This window comes from Anthonomus grandis, chromosome 14 (assembly GCF_022605725.1).
Source record: "Anthonomus grandis grandis chromosome 14, icAntGran1.3, whole genome shotgun sequence".
Classification (NCBI taxonomy): domain Eukaryota; kingdom Metazoa; phylum Arthropoda; class Insecta; order Coleoptera; family Curculionidae; genus Anthonomus; species Anthonomus grandis.
Genome location: NC_065559.1, coordinates 10,771,011 through 10,789,654, shown reverse-complemented (window position 1 = coordinate 10,789,654; position 18,644 = coordinate 10,771,011). Strand labels below are relative to the sequence as shown.

At 34.5% G+C, this 18,644-nt stretch overlaps 1 protein-coding gene and 1 long non-coding RNA gene across 4 annotated transcripts in view; both read right to left on the bottom strand.

Moving 5' to 3' along the window:
• The window catches only part of LOC126744587 (dachshund homolog 2), an 842,630-nt gene that overhangs the window by 545,274 nt on the left and 278,712 nt on the right, over positions 1-18,644 (bottom strand). The gene's annotated exons all lie outside the window — the stretch shown is intronic.
• LOC126744601 (uncharacterized) lies at positions 3,947-11,614 on the bottom strand. Its single transcript, XR_007663248.1, has 2 exons — positions 11,452-11,614; positions 3,947-4,099 (listed from the first exon to the last, which is right to left on the bottom strand). It is a non-coding gene; the product is annotated as an uncharacterized LOC126744601 (long non-coding RNA).

Below are 18,644 nucleotides of genomic sequence, written 5' to 3'. Positions count from 1 at the left end.
GACGAGTGCGTGACTTGTGGAATAAAATAGGGTAACCATTCACATGAAAAATTACTTTTTTTGACATGGGACGAGCAAACTATTTGATAAAAGAATAATTTGTAGTAAATTTAATTGATATTATTATTTTAAATTTAGCCATCACCTATGTTCAATAAAATTGAAATATATCATCCTTATTCTTTGGCAACTTGGATATTTATAAGGCCGCAAATGAAAACAAGAATAAAAAATAGCGTAGTGTTACATTTTATCTTGTATATAAGTTTAGTTAGCATAAATATAGATTTATCAGAAAAAACAATGTTTTTTAAAAATCGATTTTGCTTAGATTTTGCATCGTGATGTCACAAAGTTCTAAGCGGCGGTGAAAATCATCTTTAAATATTCCTGTAGTATAGTGATTTTATAAGAATGAAATTTACTGGGTTTAATGACATTTCGAACCGATATAAAAAAGCGTCTAACTTGTTGGCAACTAGGCGTAATGACAAACTTGGGTCTTCAACAAAATGTTGTAGAATATCTAGACTTTTTTGATCATTGGTTACGGTTGTTGCTGGTAAAATAAACATGGTAAATGTATTTTAAGGACTCCGTTTTAAGAGGTTTTTAGTAGTGTTCATCACGTAAAATTTTTATTAAATTATACCAAGTACTTCAAAAGTTATTCAAGAAAAACCAATTTCCGACGGCGTCTTTAAGGGGCCGGATCTTCATAGGGAGGGCTTATAGGAATTTTTTTTTATAGAAAAGTTTCATCTTATTTTTTTAATTTCTAACTAAATCCGAGAGATTTCTTACATTTCTGGGACACTCTGTATAAAGGTGACTGGTAGATTTTAGAGAGCATAGTTTATTTGGATACTTGGCCAAATATTTACAGTTTACCCAGTGACGTCAAACTTCTAAGAGTAGAGCGCTTCACTGACTTCTTCAATGCTAATGGTCTTTATCCGTGGTGGGGTTGATGGGCCCATTACGCGAGCTATGTGCAAAACAACTACCTTGGTTACTCAACTCAATTGAATTATTTTATCTTTTGATTTTCGTTCAAATAATTTTTCAAATTTAATTATTATTTATCATTTTTTAATATTTAAATACATAAAACAGCCTAAAAACTATGAGACTAAATTATCTTTTAGTTCCCTTTCTTCCCTACGACTTATATCCGTACTGCCGGCCGAGCTACGAAACAATGCTGCAGAACTATGTTAACCTGTTAAAGTTGGCAACGTTGCCCATAAACGGTTAAGTTCTGTTTATAAATCGTTCTACAAAGATTTTTCAAATTTAGTGTCAAATAGTATCATTTAAATACTGTACTATCGATAGATCTGATCATTAGCGTATATAGAACAATAACGCTGATTTTGTAGTGCCTAAGAACTTCTTTTTTACCTTCAAATCACCAAAATTTTAAACGGTGTTTATTGCCAAGTGAACTTCGACCCGTGCGCTTTTAAACGTCGATCACATCGATATCGGGTACGTAGTATTTGGAATCTCGAGCGGAGTTGCCGTGATTTACGGATTATCTTAGCAGTATTAAAATGCCAAAAACCAAGACTGAAATTTGCGACATATGTCTTAAGGACGTTCTTGATGATCACCAAGCACTACTATGTGACAAATGCAACATATGGAAGCATAGAGAATGCTTGTCTATGTCAAATAAAACTTATGTCAAATTAAGCAAATCCAAGGACGAGTGGCTCTGTGGCAAATGTAACACCAAAGATGGACCTGGTACTGCTTTACGTGGAAAGAGGGATTACACTCTGGCCGATATTATGGCAAAATTGGAAAAGATGGAAAATGAGTACAGATCTTTATTAACTAAATATGATGATCAACTTAAAATAAATAAGGAATTACAGGATGAACTTGGTCAAATTAAGCAACAGTTAAATAAAAATGAACAAAAGGAACTTAAAAACAATTTGTTGGTGCAAGGAATCCCATACAAAGAGAACGAGAACTTACCTGAAATTGTAAATAAAATTGCCAATTATCTTGATGTCCCAAACGTGAACAAATTTACTGTTTATAGATTGGGCAGGGATAAGAATAAAAATAACCCTGTTAAAGTCATCTTTGAAGATGAATCAACTAAAACAAAAATTTTAAAATCAAAAAAGAAATTTGGCCTAAAAAGTTCAGATTTGGGATATACTACGGATAATAAAATCTTTCTCAATCATGAACTTACAAAAACTAATCTTGATTTATACATGGCAGCTAAGGCTTTTAAGAAAGATCAAAATTTTAAGTTCCTATGGATTGGCGATGGTAATATCTTTTTGAGGAAAGACGAAAGTTCAAAAGTTCTCCTTATCAATAATAAAAGTCAGTTGGAAAACTAGCGAGGCCTCGTGAACAACTAAAAATTGCTTACATGAACTTACAAAGTATAAGAAATAAACTGGATCTGGTGCAGTGTTTGGTTGTGAGTGAAAATTGGGATGTACTATTGGCAGCTGAAACATGGTTAGAAGAAAGTGAAACATTTCTGTTTGAGTTGGATGGTTTTAATGCTGTTCATTCCTGCAGAGCTGGTAGGGGGGGTGGTGTGTCAATTTATGTGAAAAAATCTATTAAGTTTCGTGAAATTGAGAAATCAAGGAAGGGTGAGTTAATAAACTGGATATGTATTAGCTTAGGGGAACAAAACTTAAAAATAAGTGTTATATATAAACCTCCCACTGTTAATAGTGGTAATTTTTTCCCATATTTAGAATCTATTATGCATACTCACCCTAAAAATCATTTAGTTGTTGGAGATATGAATATTAATTTGCTTGATGTTTCGCAAGTAACCAAAGAGTACAAAGATTTAATAGCATTAAACAATTTTAAAATTAATAACTCGATAAATGAGGAATGCACTACTAGAGTTACCAGTTTATCAAAATCTCTTATAGACCATGTTCTTAGCGATTATAGTAGTAATTTAAGTTGTAAAGTTAATGTTAAAGAAAATGCAATTTCAGATCACAAACTTATATTGCTTGATATTAAAACACCTGTGCAATTTTATAAACCAAAAGTAGATTATGAAGTCAAATCTGTAGATTATAAAAAATTTGTAAACTTATTTATACAAAAAATATTAAGCATTAACGTAACAACTTTTCAAGAATTAATTAATTTAATTATTGAATTTAAAAATAAATCTCAATATACAAAAAAATTAAGAATACGAAAAAATAACACCTGGATAAATATTGAACTTCTTGAGCTTATCAAAAAAAGAGATAAAATATACAAAAAGAAAATTAACCAACCCGAAAACCTAACTATTATCTCTGAATTTAAAAACATAAAAAATAAAATTAATAATAAAATACGTGTTTTTAAAAATAGGTATTTTCAAACCCAATGGAATTTAGCTGGAGATAATGTTAAAAAGCAATGGGCATTTATCAACAGCTTAATAAAAAATAAAAAATCTAAAGTAATAATTAATGAATTAATAATTGAAAATAACATTATTAATTCTCAGCTTGACATTGCAAATAATTTAAATACATATTTTTCTCAGGTCGGTGAATCAATAGTTAAAGATTTGGAAACGGAGATTCAGCTATCAAACGAGATTTTTTCTATTGATGAAGTTTACAATGATAGTTCTATTTCTATAACATTAACTAATAAAGAGGAAATATCAGAAATTTTAAAAGAACTAAAAATAAACTCAGCACCTGGATATGACGATATTACGGTTAGGGACATACATAATCTTGGAGAATACATGATACCTGTTTTGGTACGGTAAATTAATAAAACTATACAAAAAGGGATTTTCCCATCAGAGTTAAAAATAAGTAAAATTACACCTCTTTTTAAGTCAGGTAATAAAAGATATATGAATAATTACAGGCCCATTTCAGTCGTTAGTGTATTCTCCAAGATTCTTGAAAAAATAATAAAAAATAGAATGTTATCTTTCATTAACTCTTGCAATCTATTGAATGATAAATATCAATATGGCTTTATAAAGAACAGTAGTACACTTGGTGCGGTTGTGGATTTTGTAGACTGTATTTCAATGGCATTAGATAAACAACAAATAGTTATAGCTGTCTTCATAGACCTAAAAAAAGCCTTTGATGTAGTAAGCATAGACATTCTTTTAGACAAATTATTTAAAATGGGATTTAAAAATGTATTGTACAGCTTAATTAAAACATATTTGTATAACAGAAAACAGTACATAAAGCTTGACAATATTATTAGTGAATGGTTATTGTATATTTTGGGATTCTTGTGGTGCCCCTGGTTGGGCTAAGATATTCCCAATATCGGTTTAATAAAAAGGCTACTCAATTTTACAGTTTGCCTTTAATGGTAATGGTTTGAGTTACATGTTTGATTGTTTGTTATATTCTTAAACTTAAGCGAACCAAAAAACACCCCCTCACAGCCTCCTCCCTTCGACTCTTCCGTCGACTCGTCGCGATCGCGCAGGTCAAAGCGGAGAGCTTCGATTGGCCTGCCCGGTCACGTGACGCAAAAGTAGAGTACATATTGTCTCGTGTCCTTGTTTCTCGCATTATGCAATAAAAGATCGAGTAACGCAGGAATGATAAATTAAATTTAGCTTTTATACAGTGTCGCACCATTAAACAAATAACTTAAATTAAATAAAACTAATCATACCGCCACCCTTGAAAGTACCCGGAGTACCTTTCAATAAGCTAAAGCTCTAAAATTAGGTAATTAAAAAAAATTAGTAAGTATAAGTTAAATTTAACAAATTAAACTAAGATATAAGACTTAAAGTTAAGATTCACAAGTTCAGTTAGAACAAACTAAGCTAACACTGACAAAGGGTTTAGTCGGAAATTGGAAGAGGGCATACCTTAACGATACTTCGTTTTAAAATGTTTCCATTAGAAATCCGCACACTCACCACACGCACCACTCCATCCTTTCCGGGGTGAATATCAGTGATTCGACCAGCGGTCCACTTGGAAGGAGGGTTGCTGTCATCCTTGAGCAAAACCAATGCGCCAAGAAGGTTGGGACTTTCGCTTTTGAAGCGCCACTTGTGTCTCTCATGGAGGGTGTAGAGGTACTGCTCCGACCATCTCCGCCAGAAATGTTGAACCATAGACTGGAGCATTTGATATCTAGTAAGCCGATTCATTGGGGTCTCCTTGAAGTCAGCATCGGGAACCATATTGAGCGCATGTCCAATAAGGAAATGCCCGGGAGTTAAGGATTCAAGGTCTAAAGGATCGTTGCTGAGGGGCAGAATAGGACGGGAGTTCAATATTGCCTCTACCTGAACCACAAAGGTATAAAACTCTTCATAGGTTAAACGGTTATCCTCAGATAAAATACGCCGCAAATGGTGTTTAAATGATTTTACTACACCCTCCCATAAACCCCCAAAATGTGGTGATCTAGCAGGGTTAAAGTGAAAATTAATCATATTGTTTTTAAAATAAGCTTGAAGCTCAGAAGTATCATAAAATTTGAATATTTCTTGCAATTCACTCCGTGCTCCAATGAAATTCGTTCCATTGTCAGAGTACAAATGTTTACACAACCCTCGTCTTGACACAAACCGTTTAAGCATAGCTATAAAGCCTTGAGAGGTTAGATCGCTGACTACCTCTAAGTGTACAGCCTTGGTAGCTAGACAGACAAAGACGCATAAGTAGGCCTTTATAAATCTGCGGTTTCTTAACTTCGATTCCTTCATAAGAAAAAATCCAGCATAATCTACGCCGGTGTGAAGGAATGGTTTAGAAGGGGTAACTCGGGGTTCAGGTAAGTCTCCCATGAGGGTAGCTAAGGGCTTGGGATTTACTTTATAGCAAACTACGCATTTTCGAAGAATAGATTTTACGGCTGATTTTCCATGAAGAGGCCAAAAGGATTGCCTGACAAACGATAGTGTTGATTGTACTCCTGGGTGAAAGTTTCTTTTATGCTCATGAGTGATAATCAAACGGGTCAAAGGGTGATATTGTGGTAACAACATAGGATGTTTGGTTTGGTAATCGAGCAAAGAATTTTTTAATCGTCCACCGACACGCAGAATACCTTGACTATCTATAAATGGGTTCAAGGATTTTAGTTTACTTTGAGGTTTTACATTTCCCTTAACTTTAAGGTTTCGAATGTCGTCAGAAAAACATTCAACTTGGGCCATGATGACTAGAGTATTTAATGCATTCTGACGCTCTGTGGGCGTTAAATGTCCAATTTGACGAATGGTCTTGGGCGATTTTATATTCTGAACAAATCTAAGGCAATAGGCGGTTACGTTGACTAGCTTGTTGTAGTCTGAAAATTTGTCAAACAAAGAATTTCTCTCTATATGAGCTGAAGTAAGGATTATGGACTTTGGGTTCAATTCTAGGATGCCAGGATCGGGTGGTTTACGTTTAAAATTTAAAATATTGGTATTCTTTGGCCAAAATTCTGTAGGCTTCGAAAGAAATGAAGGTCCATGCCACCATAAGGAACAAGATTTCAGATCTTGAGGATTGGTGCCTCTAGATATTATGTCTGCTGGATTTTCTGTTGAAGATATGTGGTGCCAACTGTTTATATTGGTAAGTTGCTGAATTTCAGAAACTCGATTGCACACATAAGTCTTTAACTGGCGAGGTTCCAAAGAAATCCAACAGAGAACTATGGTAGAGTCGGTATAAAAATTTATTTTGTCTGGGTTGCAATCTAGGGCATTTAGAGCCTTCTTCATCAATCGTGATAAAACTAGAGCTCCGCAAAGCTCCAGATGGGGCAAGGTTGCAGCCTTTAGGGGAGCTACTCGACTTTTAGCACATAAGAGGTTGACTGCAATGTTGCCAAGTGGGTCGATTGAACGTACATAGATAGATGCTCCAAAGGCATTTATTGAGGAGTCACAAAATCCATGGAGCTCTAAGAAAATTGCATTTTTGATGGTTACTTGTCGAGGAATTCGAAAGTAGTCTACTAAAGATAGATGATAAGTAAAATTTTTCCAAGTTCGAAAAACATCTGTGGGAACAGGATCGTCCCAATCGACCTTGAGAAGCCAAAGCTTTTGTAAGAGCAGCTTTATTTGAACTATCATGGGACCTAAGAGGCCCAACGGGTCAAAGATTTGAGAAATTAAGGAAAGAATGGTTCTTTTTGTTAGTGGTTTAGAATTGGAGTTTATGGTTGAAGTGTATATAAATAAATCTTGTCTGGGATTCCAGGATATCCCAAGGGTTTTTGTACTATGCTCATCATTCAGAATAAAATGTGTGTCATTAGATGCATCTGGGCTTAACTCTGATAACACTTCGGGGTCATTTGAGCAAAATTTTCTTAAATCGAATCCAAATTTCTTAAGAAGAGCAACAAGATTCTTTCCAAGGACGATAAGCTCTTCTTTGGTATCAGTTCCTGACGCGATATCGTCAACGTAGCAGTCCGTACGTAACACTTGACTTTCATGGGGGTAGTTGTTTTTAGAACGATCAGAAATTTCCTTGAGACAGCGAGTAGCTAAATAGGAGGAACTTGCCATACCATAAGTGACAGTATTTAAGGTAAAATGTCGAATATTTTCGTTGGGGTTGTCCCGCCATATTATACGCTGAAGGTTGCGTTGACATGGCTCTAGTAAAACCTGGCGATACATCTTGGCGATGTCACCGATAAGAACATAATTGTGTTTACGGAATTTCACAATGATGGAAAACAAATCGTTTTGAATATTAGGACCTATTTTAAGGGTGTCGTTCAGGGATAGGCCCGTGCTTGAGACGCAGGAGGCATCAAAGACTACCCTTAAACGGGTTGTGGTGCTATCAACCTTTTCGACACAGTGGTGGGGAAGATAATAGCATGGATAATTTGAATCAATTGATTGGTTAGGTTGTATTTCAGACATGTGGCCCAAAGAGATATATTCTTTAATAAAATCTATGTATAATTTTTTAATTTCTGGGTGCTTGTTAAATTTCTGCTCCAGAGAATAGAATCTCTTTAAAGCAGGCTGCAGAGTGTCACCTAGATTAAAAACATTGGGTTTAGTAGGTAGTTGCACTATAAAGCGACCTGTTAAGTCCTGATGAGTGGTTTCTTGAAAATGATCTTCACATTCGAGCTCTTCTTTAGAGAGGACATGGGGTACTTGCTGAGTGGTTTCTTCTGTCAACCAAAATTTTTCAAGACAGCCTTGGAGGTCATTGGTGCAAAACAATGATTGGCTGTGGGTTTTATACGATGATGCATAGGAAACATTTGCCAGTAAAGAAAGTGGTCCGCTTACTACCCATCCAAGCTGGGTCTCCTGTAGAATGGGATTGCCATTGCCAGTTTTTATTTGCCTAGAGCAAAGTATATTATAAAATAAACCAGCTCCTATCAGAAGATCAACCTCCGAAGGGGTGTGAAAACTTGAATCAGCAAGAATGATGTCAGCGGGTAGTTTTATGCTAGAAATGTCAATGGGAATTTGAGGTGTAAGCTCTGTGATTTTATTAATCACCAAGGCTGGGATTTTAGCTGAAAAATTATTGACCATGGACTTTATTTGTAACTGGACTCGTTTAGTGAGGTTTGTGACGTCAGGGCCTATGCCAGAGACTGACATATTCACAGATTGGTATGGTTTATTTAATAGCTTGAATAATTTTTCACTAATAAAGTTTGATTGGCTACCATTATCCAAAATGGCTTTGCAAATAATGGGTTTGTGGTTTTTGTCATAAATACATAAGGATGCTGTAGAAAGAAGAACAAATGAGTTGGGATTTTGGCTGGCACAATACAGGTTTTGGGTTGCTTGGCTTGTACTGGGTAAATCTGAATACCCCGAATTATGGGAGAGGGGTACATTTGGGGTTTCACACATAAGACTATGATTGATTGTATTTTGTTGTTGGCTACCAGGACTAAAGGGTGCATGCTTCGATGCGGTTACATGAGATTGATGATTGGCGTTATTGCCTTGCATCATATGCTGTCCAGAATTGAAAGTACTTGTATAATTTGAGTTTGTTTCTCGTTTAGACTGTAAAAGGTTAGGTTGCATATATCTTGATTGGGATTGATGAGGTTTACCAGTTGAGTGGATATTAGAATTGTAATTAGAATCCTGATTAGATTCTCTATGTAAGAGGGTATGATGCCTCGCTTGACATCTTCTACAACTGTTTGTTGAATGACATTCTCCATGTCTGTGGCCTGGACGCAAGCAGTTTGTGCATAGATTTGCTTTCCTTGCCTCAAAAAACCTACTTGATACAGACAACTCTAAAAACCTTTTGCATGAATAGATAAAATGTGTATCTTTACACATGGGACACACTACATTAGGGCATGAGCGTAGAGCATTTTGGGTTATTAAAGTTTTACGTTCATAGGATTTTTCAAACTTACTAGGAAACTTTTTATTATTTAGTTTAAAATCCAAAGATTCTAAAAAGCAACATCGCTGAGATAAGAATGTTAAAAAATCCTGGATTGTTGGAATTTCAATATCTTTAGTGAAAGTTTCCCATTCCTTTCGGGTTGAAAAATCTAGTTTTGAGTTTAACAGATATATGACAGGCGTGCACCATTGTTTTACTGGTTCCCCGAGGTTTTGTAAAGATTTAAAGTGGGTTTGGAATAGGTCTAAGAATTTTCGTAGCTGAATGTGGGATTCGTCTTTGATAACAGGCAATTCAAAAATGCATTTAATGTGGGAATGTATGATTGCCTTTTTATTTTCATATCTTTCTTGCAATAAAGACCATGCTGTAGCATAACTATGCTCGGTAGCTGCCAATGAGCTAATGATTTGAGCTGCCTCTCCCTGCAGGGTAGACTGTAAATAATAAAATTTTTCCACATTGTTAATTTGTGTACTTTTATCTATTAAAGAGAGAAATGTGTCCTTAAAGTTGGTCCATGCCTCATAAGAGCCATTAAATTTAGGTAGGGGTATAGGGGGCAAACGAGGACCATATGGATATATTGATTGAAAGGTGGGTAAATGTGGGATTGAGCTTAAGTCTGGCTGCACACTTGCATTAATAAGTTTATCAATTCTTTCTAGATTTGCTTTGGCATTGGATACAGTTTCATAAAATAAATTTTCAAATTCAGTACGCTCTTGCTCTTGGCTATCTGATTCTTCGAAATCATTAGCCAAGCACAATTGCTCAATTTTTAGCTGAATAATTTTAAATTCACTAAGAATGGGCTCAATATTAGTTAAACGGGTGCTCAAATCTATTTTTAATATAGGGTTATCTCGAGGATTGTCTAAATCTATACATTTATTCTCCAAAAATGTTTGAAATCTACTTATTTCATTTGTTAGTGCATCGCGTTGAGCTACAAGAATATTATATTCCTCTACCTGAGCTTTAGACCGCTCCTGGGATGAATCATTTAGACCGACATTACTTCTTTGCTTTTTGTTTGTCATTTTTATTATTTATGGTAGGCTTAATGAGGTTAATCAGAAAGGCTAGTAAACCAAAGAAGAAAAATATAAGTATTAAATTAAGTGAGTAAATCAGTTAATTGGATAGACTAAAGGCCTGTCTAAGGCGGGTTATAGGCAGCTATGCTTTATATTGTTTGAATTAAATAACATAACACATACCTAAACACTAAACTAGTAACATACCTCACTCGGTAGATTTGTTATTAAATAGTGGATTAGAATAAAACAAATATGGATAAATTAAAAGAGGTGGTTCAAATGGCATTAATATTGCATTAAGGATAAGTGGGATGATGGAAAATGGACTAACCTTATTTTTCCTGGCTCTGAATTCGTCAGCTTTAATTGTATCAATTATTACAACATATTTTACAATGCAATGCTTGGCATTTTCGGGTTTTCACGGCGGCCATGTTTCCCGTTTGCAACTGGATCACTGGTTTACATGGCGGCTGCCGGCGTTATTTCTTGGTTATATCCGTCTACGAAGGACCAATGTATATTTTGGGATTCTTGTGGTGCCCCTGGTTGGGCTAAGATATTCCCAATATCGGTTTAATAAAAAGGCTACTCAATTTTACAGTTTGCCTTTAATGGTAATGGTTTGAGTTACATGTTTGATTGTTTGTTATATTCTTAAACTTAAGCGAACCAAAAAACACCCCCTCACAGCCTCCTCCCTTCGACTCTTCCGTCGACTCGTCGCGATCGCGCAGGTCAAAGCGGAGAGCTTCGATTGGCCTGCCCGGTCACGTGACGCAAAAGTAGAGTACATATTGTCTCGTGTCCTTGTTTCTCGCATTATGCAATAAAAGATCGAGTAACGCAGGAATGATAAATTAAATTTAGCTTTTATACAGTGTCGCACCATTAAACAAATAACTTAAATTAAATAAAACTAATCAGTTATCTAACACCTACGGGGTACCACAGGGATCCGTTCTTGGAACTCTCTTATATATTCTTTATGTACTGAATCTCAAGTTAGCCAAGCTAAAAGCAAGATATTTTACCTTTGCAGATGACACTGTACTGGTATATGCTGGAACAGATGAAACTTCTTTAACACAACTTATTAATAATGACCTAAAATGTTATCTTAAATGGCTGTTTTCAAATAAATTAAAAATTAACATTGAGAAAACCAAATACATGATATTCAAACAAAAAAATAAGTCAGTCAGCAACAATCTAAATATTAATATTAATACTGTAGTATTAGAAAAAGTGTCGAATATTAAATATTTAGGTTTGCAAATAGATGAAAATTTAAATTGGTCACTACACTTAAACAAAATTTTTGATAAAACAGTTCCAATGCTATCTGCCTTATATAGGAGTAGAGATTATTTGTCTGAAAAAAGTAAATTTCAAATTTATAATGCCTTCTTTCTCACACATTTTAGGTACCTCTTGCCAGTATGGGGTATGTGTGGTGAAGTTAATTTTAATAAGGCCCAAATTTTGCAAAATAAAATTTTGAAAATTTTGTTTAATTTTGATTGGCTTACAAGTTCTAATACAATTTATTCAAATTTAAGTTTAAACAAATTAAAAGTGATATTGGAGATAGAACAATGTAAACTTGTATATAAAATTATAAACAACAGACAAAAAAGTAACATAAATATTATGTTTTACCATAATGTACATAATCATCAAACAAGATCACTAAATAATGTTTATCAAGTTTCTACAAGAACTAACATAGGTTTAAGAAATCCAATTACAGATGCAGTTAAAACATTTAATAGTTTACCTCATTGTATAAAAGATATAAATAACTATAGATTTTTTGTTAAAAAATTAAAAGATTTAAAAAATGTTAATTAATTTATGTATAAAAAATTATAAGCAACATTGCAACATTTGTTTACTATAGATAATTAATTACTGTTTTGTTATTCTCGGGGCCAGTGTTTTCAAACACTGATTGGAGAAATTGTTAAAACTCGTTATACATTGTATTATTGTGGTTAAATAAATTGTTAAAAAAAAAAAACCTTGGAGTAAAAGTATGTTATTAATCTCCAGGTCTGTAATATACTATAGGAGAATGCTCGAAATAAAAGGTATGTATGTAAGATACCTATGATATAGTATGTTACTTAAATGATAATTCATATGATAACCAAAGGTAGGCTGCTGTGTCGAGTGTATGTATTTTTTATTGGTCTGGGTTTTATGCGATGGAGTGTGCAAAATGAGAAAAGTAATAAGTAATAAAATATGTTTTATAGTAATATCTCCTAGTAAATTTAAGAATAAGAAAGAAACAACAACGACGTTGCTCATGGATTTTTTTTATAATTGACGCTGTAAATCGCCGATGAATATTAAGGTATGTTCAAAGAAATATTTAACAAATAATAAATACACCATCTATCTTGGAAGCAATTTTTTTCGTCTAAAAATAAAAGGCGTTTTGTTTGTTTCTAGCCCTCTAGATTATTTTGATAGGTGTATATCTTCTTATAGTTCTTCTTATAGTTATATAACTTAATTAGTAATTCTCATATCATTGCTATGACATTTTTATCGTCTCGGCAAAACATTCACCGGATAACGCATCTCACTCGTTTCACGTAATATTTAATGTATATTAGATAATTGATGTCTTAAGTATTTGAACGAAAAATAATTATTTGCCACTAACGTGCATAATATACGATAAATTAAGACAGTTTTCATTAAATGATTGACATATTATTACTTTTTGGTATTAAACTTGGTTTTGTTGTTATAATTCCACAATTGACCAATTTATTATTATTCAGTGTTTTTATTTTAAAACGAACTACCCTTAACACTTCTTAAAAAAAAATAAAACATGTCAATTTAAATATACAGGGGGACATTTAATTTACATTAGACAAAGTTCTGTCAATCACCTCCTCACCTCCAGCTAACCTTGATATGTCAAATAGGAACCCCTATCATGTGATACATCATTATAAGCAGCATTTAAATGTCTATTTAACAGTGACCACATATTTTTGCGTACTATTCGATTATAGATTACCCGATTTTTTTTTTGTTAAATTAGATATGAGATTATATGCCCTTTAAAATGATGAATCATACTTAGGGTCGCCGTTTGAAATACAAAAGTTGCGGGTCGTTCAAATATACATTATTTCTAGACATTTTAGCTCACTATTCACTAGTACGTTAACTGGTTTAATTTTTTTTGGACTGTTGAATAGAAATTTTGATGCTGCTTACAATGACGTATCACACGATAAGATTTCCCGTTTGACGTATCAAAGTGAGGTCAGCTGGACGTGAGGAGATGGTTAACAGAACTTTGTCAAATATTAAAGTAAACGTCCTTTTGTATATCTAAATTGACGTGTATTTTTTTGTGTTTTTAAGAAGGTATTCAGGGTTGCGCTATATAGATAGAAATTTATTTGTATCAGTTTTGTTTTTATGCATACCGGTCTTCGCTACCTGTTAAATGGATTCACGAGTTTCATCTTGACGAATGAAGATTAATTAGAATCAGAGTTATGATAAAAGCAACTATTATTCTGTTAATCTCTTTCGGTCTTTTTAGTTCTGGGAAATTTGAAAGCAATCGGCTTTAGAAGGGTTAGGTATAACACAATTTTTAGTGTCTAGGTTTGCTAAATATGCATTTTGTTTGCGAAGAAATACCAAGTTTTTAGTTTATGGCACAATTTTAAATTGTACATAAGTGTTGCAAACGATAGCTCACAATTATTGGAGGCTGGGCATTCATTAGTTAGGTTTTAATATAAGTCACAATCTGTATGTTAAGAAAATTAATAGGCATCACTTAGTTTTGCTAAAACTAAGAAACTCCTAACTTGATTATTTTAATTCCTGTAACGACATTTGGACTATGCTATGGCACTAAGAGGCAATAGTTCTCTACAACCCATTTTATTTACATAACCCTTTATACACTTTATTTAGTATAAAAACTAAGCCTGATTTATAGAGATAAAATCCACAAAATGTAATTAATGATTACTTTTCCTTAAATAGAAATATGAAATATAGTTACACTTTAAGTTCAATTATAACTTATGGGTAATGAATTTTTTACTCCGATTATATTTAAATAAAATATTAGGTACTATAGGTTGAATTATTCTATGGTGATTCCACTTCGCTGCCTACCTATAAAATATTATATGATTTTCTTTTAAAAAACTGCATGGCTCTTGACAACTTAAGTTTATCTGCAAAGAAAAATTCCTTTAAACCGCAATATAAAAATCCCGCCTATACTTCTAAAACTCCATCACGCCCTTTGTCGTTAATGCTCCAAACTGACCCCCAACATTCAACAACATCCAGTTGCAAAATATGCAACAGATCCAATCATCAAATTTTTAAATGTTCAGATTCTTTGTCCAAAACCCCTCATGAGCGTTATCAGCTTATTAAAACACATAAAAGCTGTGTTAATTGTTTAAGTACAAGTCACCGCTCTGCTGATTGTCGCTCTGATAAAAATTGTCACAAATGTAATCAACGTCATCATACGCTATTATATTTTTCACGAAATTCCTCAGGCTGGTCCTTACCCGCATCAACTTCCACTTCGACTTCAAATTTTCAAAATATTCCTCTAATTTCGCAAGCTCAATTCTCAAGTGAGCCTTCGTTGCCTATTGTGCATACAGGTTTTACTTCATTTCATTCTAGCATACTTTTGTCTACCGCCCGCGTTCAGACCTCATTTACTACTGACAAATGTGTCAAACGATTAGGTCTCCGTCCCACGCAAAGTTCAGTGCAGTTACATGGACTCGGTTCTATGAAATCTCGTATTTACCACGCTGTTACTATTTCTCTTCGACCTTTACATAAAGCTAATCCTACCTTTAACCTTGATGCATATGTTCTTCCCAAAATTTGTGAAGAATTACCAAGGCATCGATTTAATATTGAAAATTGGTCACATATTTCTAATATTCGATTAGCTGATGAACGATTTTATTGCCCAGATGCTGTGGATATTCTTCTAGGAGCTGATATATTTTCTAAGCTGCTACTAGATGGGCGCATTCGGGGTGAATCGGGTCAGCCTGATGCTGTAAATACTGTTTTTGGTTATATCTTAATGGGACCTATTTCAACCCCCGGACCTTTATCAGTGACCACGTTATTGTGCCAAATTTATGATCCTATTTCATTGGAATCTCAAGTTAAACAATTTTGGGACCTTGATCAAATTCCTCAACAACATCATTTATCGTCAGACGACATTCAGTGTGAAAAGATATTTTTAGATTCATACCAACAAGACTCAATTGTCAAATTGCCTTTTGCAGAGAAAAATCCTACATTCGGTAATATACGTTCATTAGCTCTCCATAGGTTTTATTCTTTAGAGCGCAAACTCATAAAACATCGTCCAACCTATGAATTATATCGTCAGTTTATTCAGGAATTTCTTGACTTAGACCACATGGAGTCGGTATCTCCTTCGTTATCTAATTGCTTTTATCTTCCACATCATTGTGTAATTAGGCCTAAGAGCATAACTACAAAATTACGAGTAGTTTTTAATGGATCTGCTCATTTGCCCAACCTACCCTCTTTAAATGAGACCTTGTATTGTGGTCCAAAACTGCAGAACGATTTGGTCTCTATTTTGCTTCGTTTTCGTTACCACAAATTTGTTCTTACTGCTGATATTTCTAAAATGTATCGGCAGATTGTTGTTGCTCCTGATCATCAGGACTATCAACGCATTCTTTGGCGATTCTCTCCAGATGAACCTGTCCAGGACTTCCGTATCAAAAGACTGGTTTATGGTTTAACTTGTTCCCCCTATATTGCTATTAAAAATTTATTAAAATTGGCCGATGATGAAGAAGCTACCTATCCATTGGCAGCTGAAGCTATTCGCTCTAGTATGTACGTAGATGATTACGTCGGGGGAACGTCATCGCTTGAATCTGCGCTGTCCCTTAAAACTGAACTTACAGCTTTGTTGCTAAAGGGAGGGTTTAAACTTCAAAAATGGTCTTCAAATTGCCCGGAACTTCTTAATGGTTTATTACCTCATCAGGTAGCCATAAATCCGGTAAATTTTGATTCTTTTAATGCAAATGAAGCATCTTTAAAGGTCCTAGGATTGCAGTAGAATGCTGTAACAGATAATTTTCAATTTAAAGTTAACATTTTCGACAGAAGCTGTACGAAGCGAAATCTTTTATCTCACTTGGCACGAATCTTTGATCCTTTAGGTCTTTTGTCCCCGGTTACGTTTTTACTTAAACATATAATTCAACGAATCTGGACATTAAAACTTGATTGGGATCAAAAACCGCCTGCTGACATTCTTCGGCTTTGGGATAAATTCGCTACCGATCTTTCTAGTTTAAATAATTTTAATCTTTGTCGTTCTATAGTTTTATCGTAATCTTCTCGATGTGAGCTTCATTGTTTTGGCGACGCGAGTGAAAAGGGATTCTGTAGTGCTGTGCATTTTCGTTGCTTTTCCCCTGCTTCTCAAATTTTTACTTATTTTGTCTGTTCTAAGTCCAAAATTGCTCCATTAAAGAAAATTTCCTTACCGCGACTTGAACTTTGTGCCGCAGTTTTAACCGCTCAGCTTTGAGCCTTTGTTTTAAAAGTCTTTTCTGGCAAAATTGACATTTCTCAAGTTTTTTGCTATACCGATTCCACTATAGCTCTAAGTTGGCTTAAATCTTTTCCGCACAAATGGCAAACATTTGTAAGTAAACGAGTTGCTCTCATACAAGAAAACACAGATGTTTGTTCTTGATTTTACGTTCCGTCTGCAGACAATCCTGCTGACGTGGGCTCCCGCGGGATGCTGCCTTCCGAACTAGTAAATTGTTCTTTATGGTGGACTGCTCCTATTTTACAAAATTCTGAATTTCCTTTTCACAATCATGTTGAAACTACATTACCTTCTGCTGATGCCTTTTTTGAGGAACGCACTATCACAACTTTGGCTACAGTCGTAGAGTCAAATTTTCTTGACAGTCTTTTTGATCGAAATTCATCTTTTTCTAAATCGGTATGCATTTTGGCCTATATTCATCGGTTTTATTATAATTGCAAAAATTTATCACAAAAGCGCCTGGAAATGCTTTCGTCTAATGAGTTATACTGCTCTAGTCTTTGTTTTGTTAAACGCAGTCAGGAACTTTTTTTTGCCAATGAGATTCATTCTCTTCAAACAGGTCAAAAATTATCTAAAAACTTCTTGAAACTATCACCTTTTCTTGATACCGATAATATTCTTCGAGTTGGCGGTCGGCTAGGTCACGCACCTATTGAATATGACCGAAAGTTTCCTACCCTCCTGCCTTCTAAATCTCGTTTAACAGATTTACTGATTAAATCTATTCATATTTAATATCTCCATGCTGGCATCCAAACGGTTCATTTTTTAGTGCTTTAAAGGTTTTAAATCTTATCTGCTAAACGAACGATCCGAAGAATATTGTCATAATGCATTAGTTGTTAGAAAACCCATCCAACATCTACTTCACTCCAAATGGGTAATTTACCGGTTCCCCGCATTAGTCAACTTAAATCCTTTCTTCATGTAGGGATTGATTATGCTAGTCCGTTCACTATCACCATGTCACGCACTCGAGGCTCTAAAACACTTAAAGCTTATTTATGTTTATTCATTTGTATGTCTGTTAAAGCTGTTCATTTAGAACTAGTCTCCGATTTAACTGCTGAAGCTTTTGTCGCAGCGTTTAAACGCTTTATTAGTCGGCGAGGCCGATGTGAACATATTTATAGTGATTGCGGCACTAATTTTGTCAGACCTCGTAAAATTTTCGATTCATTTGCTCGTGATGCAGCCGCTAATTACCAGATTAGTTGGCATTTCAATCCATCCTCTTCACTTTATTTTGGAGGTTTGTGGGAGGTTAATATTAAATCAATTAAAACTCATTTAGTTCGAGTCATCGGAAATCATATCCTGACCTATGAAGAGCTTTATACTGTCTTTACCCAAGTTGAAGCTTTAATGAACTCTCGACCGTTAACTCCTGTGAGTCTGCGCCCTAATGATTTAACAGCTCTTACTCCCGGTCATTTTCTGCTGTTGGAACCTCTAACAGCGCTCCCTGAACCAAGTTTCGAAAATATTGCTATTAGTCGGTTATCTCGTTGGCAGTTATTAACCCGCTTTCAACAAACCATTTGGTCTCGATGGTCTCACGAGTATCTT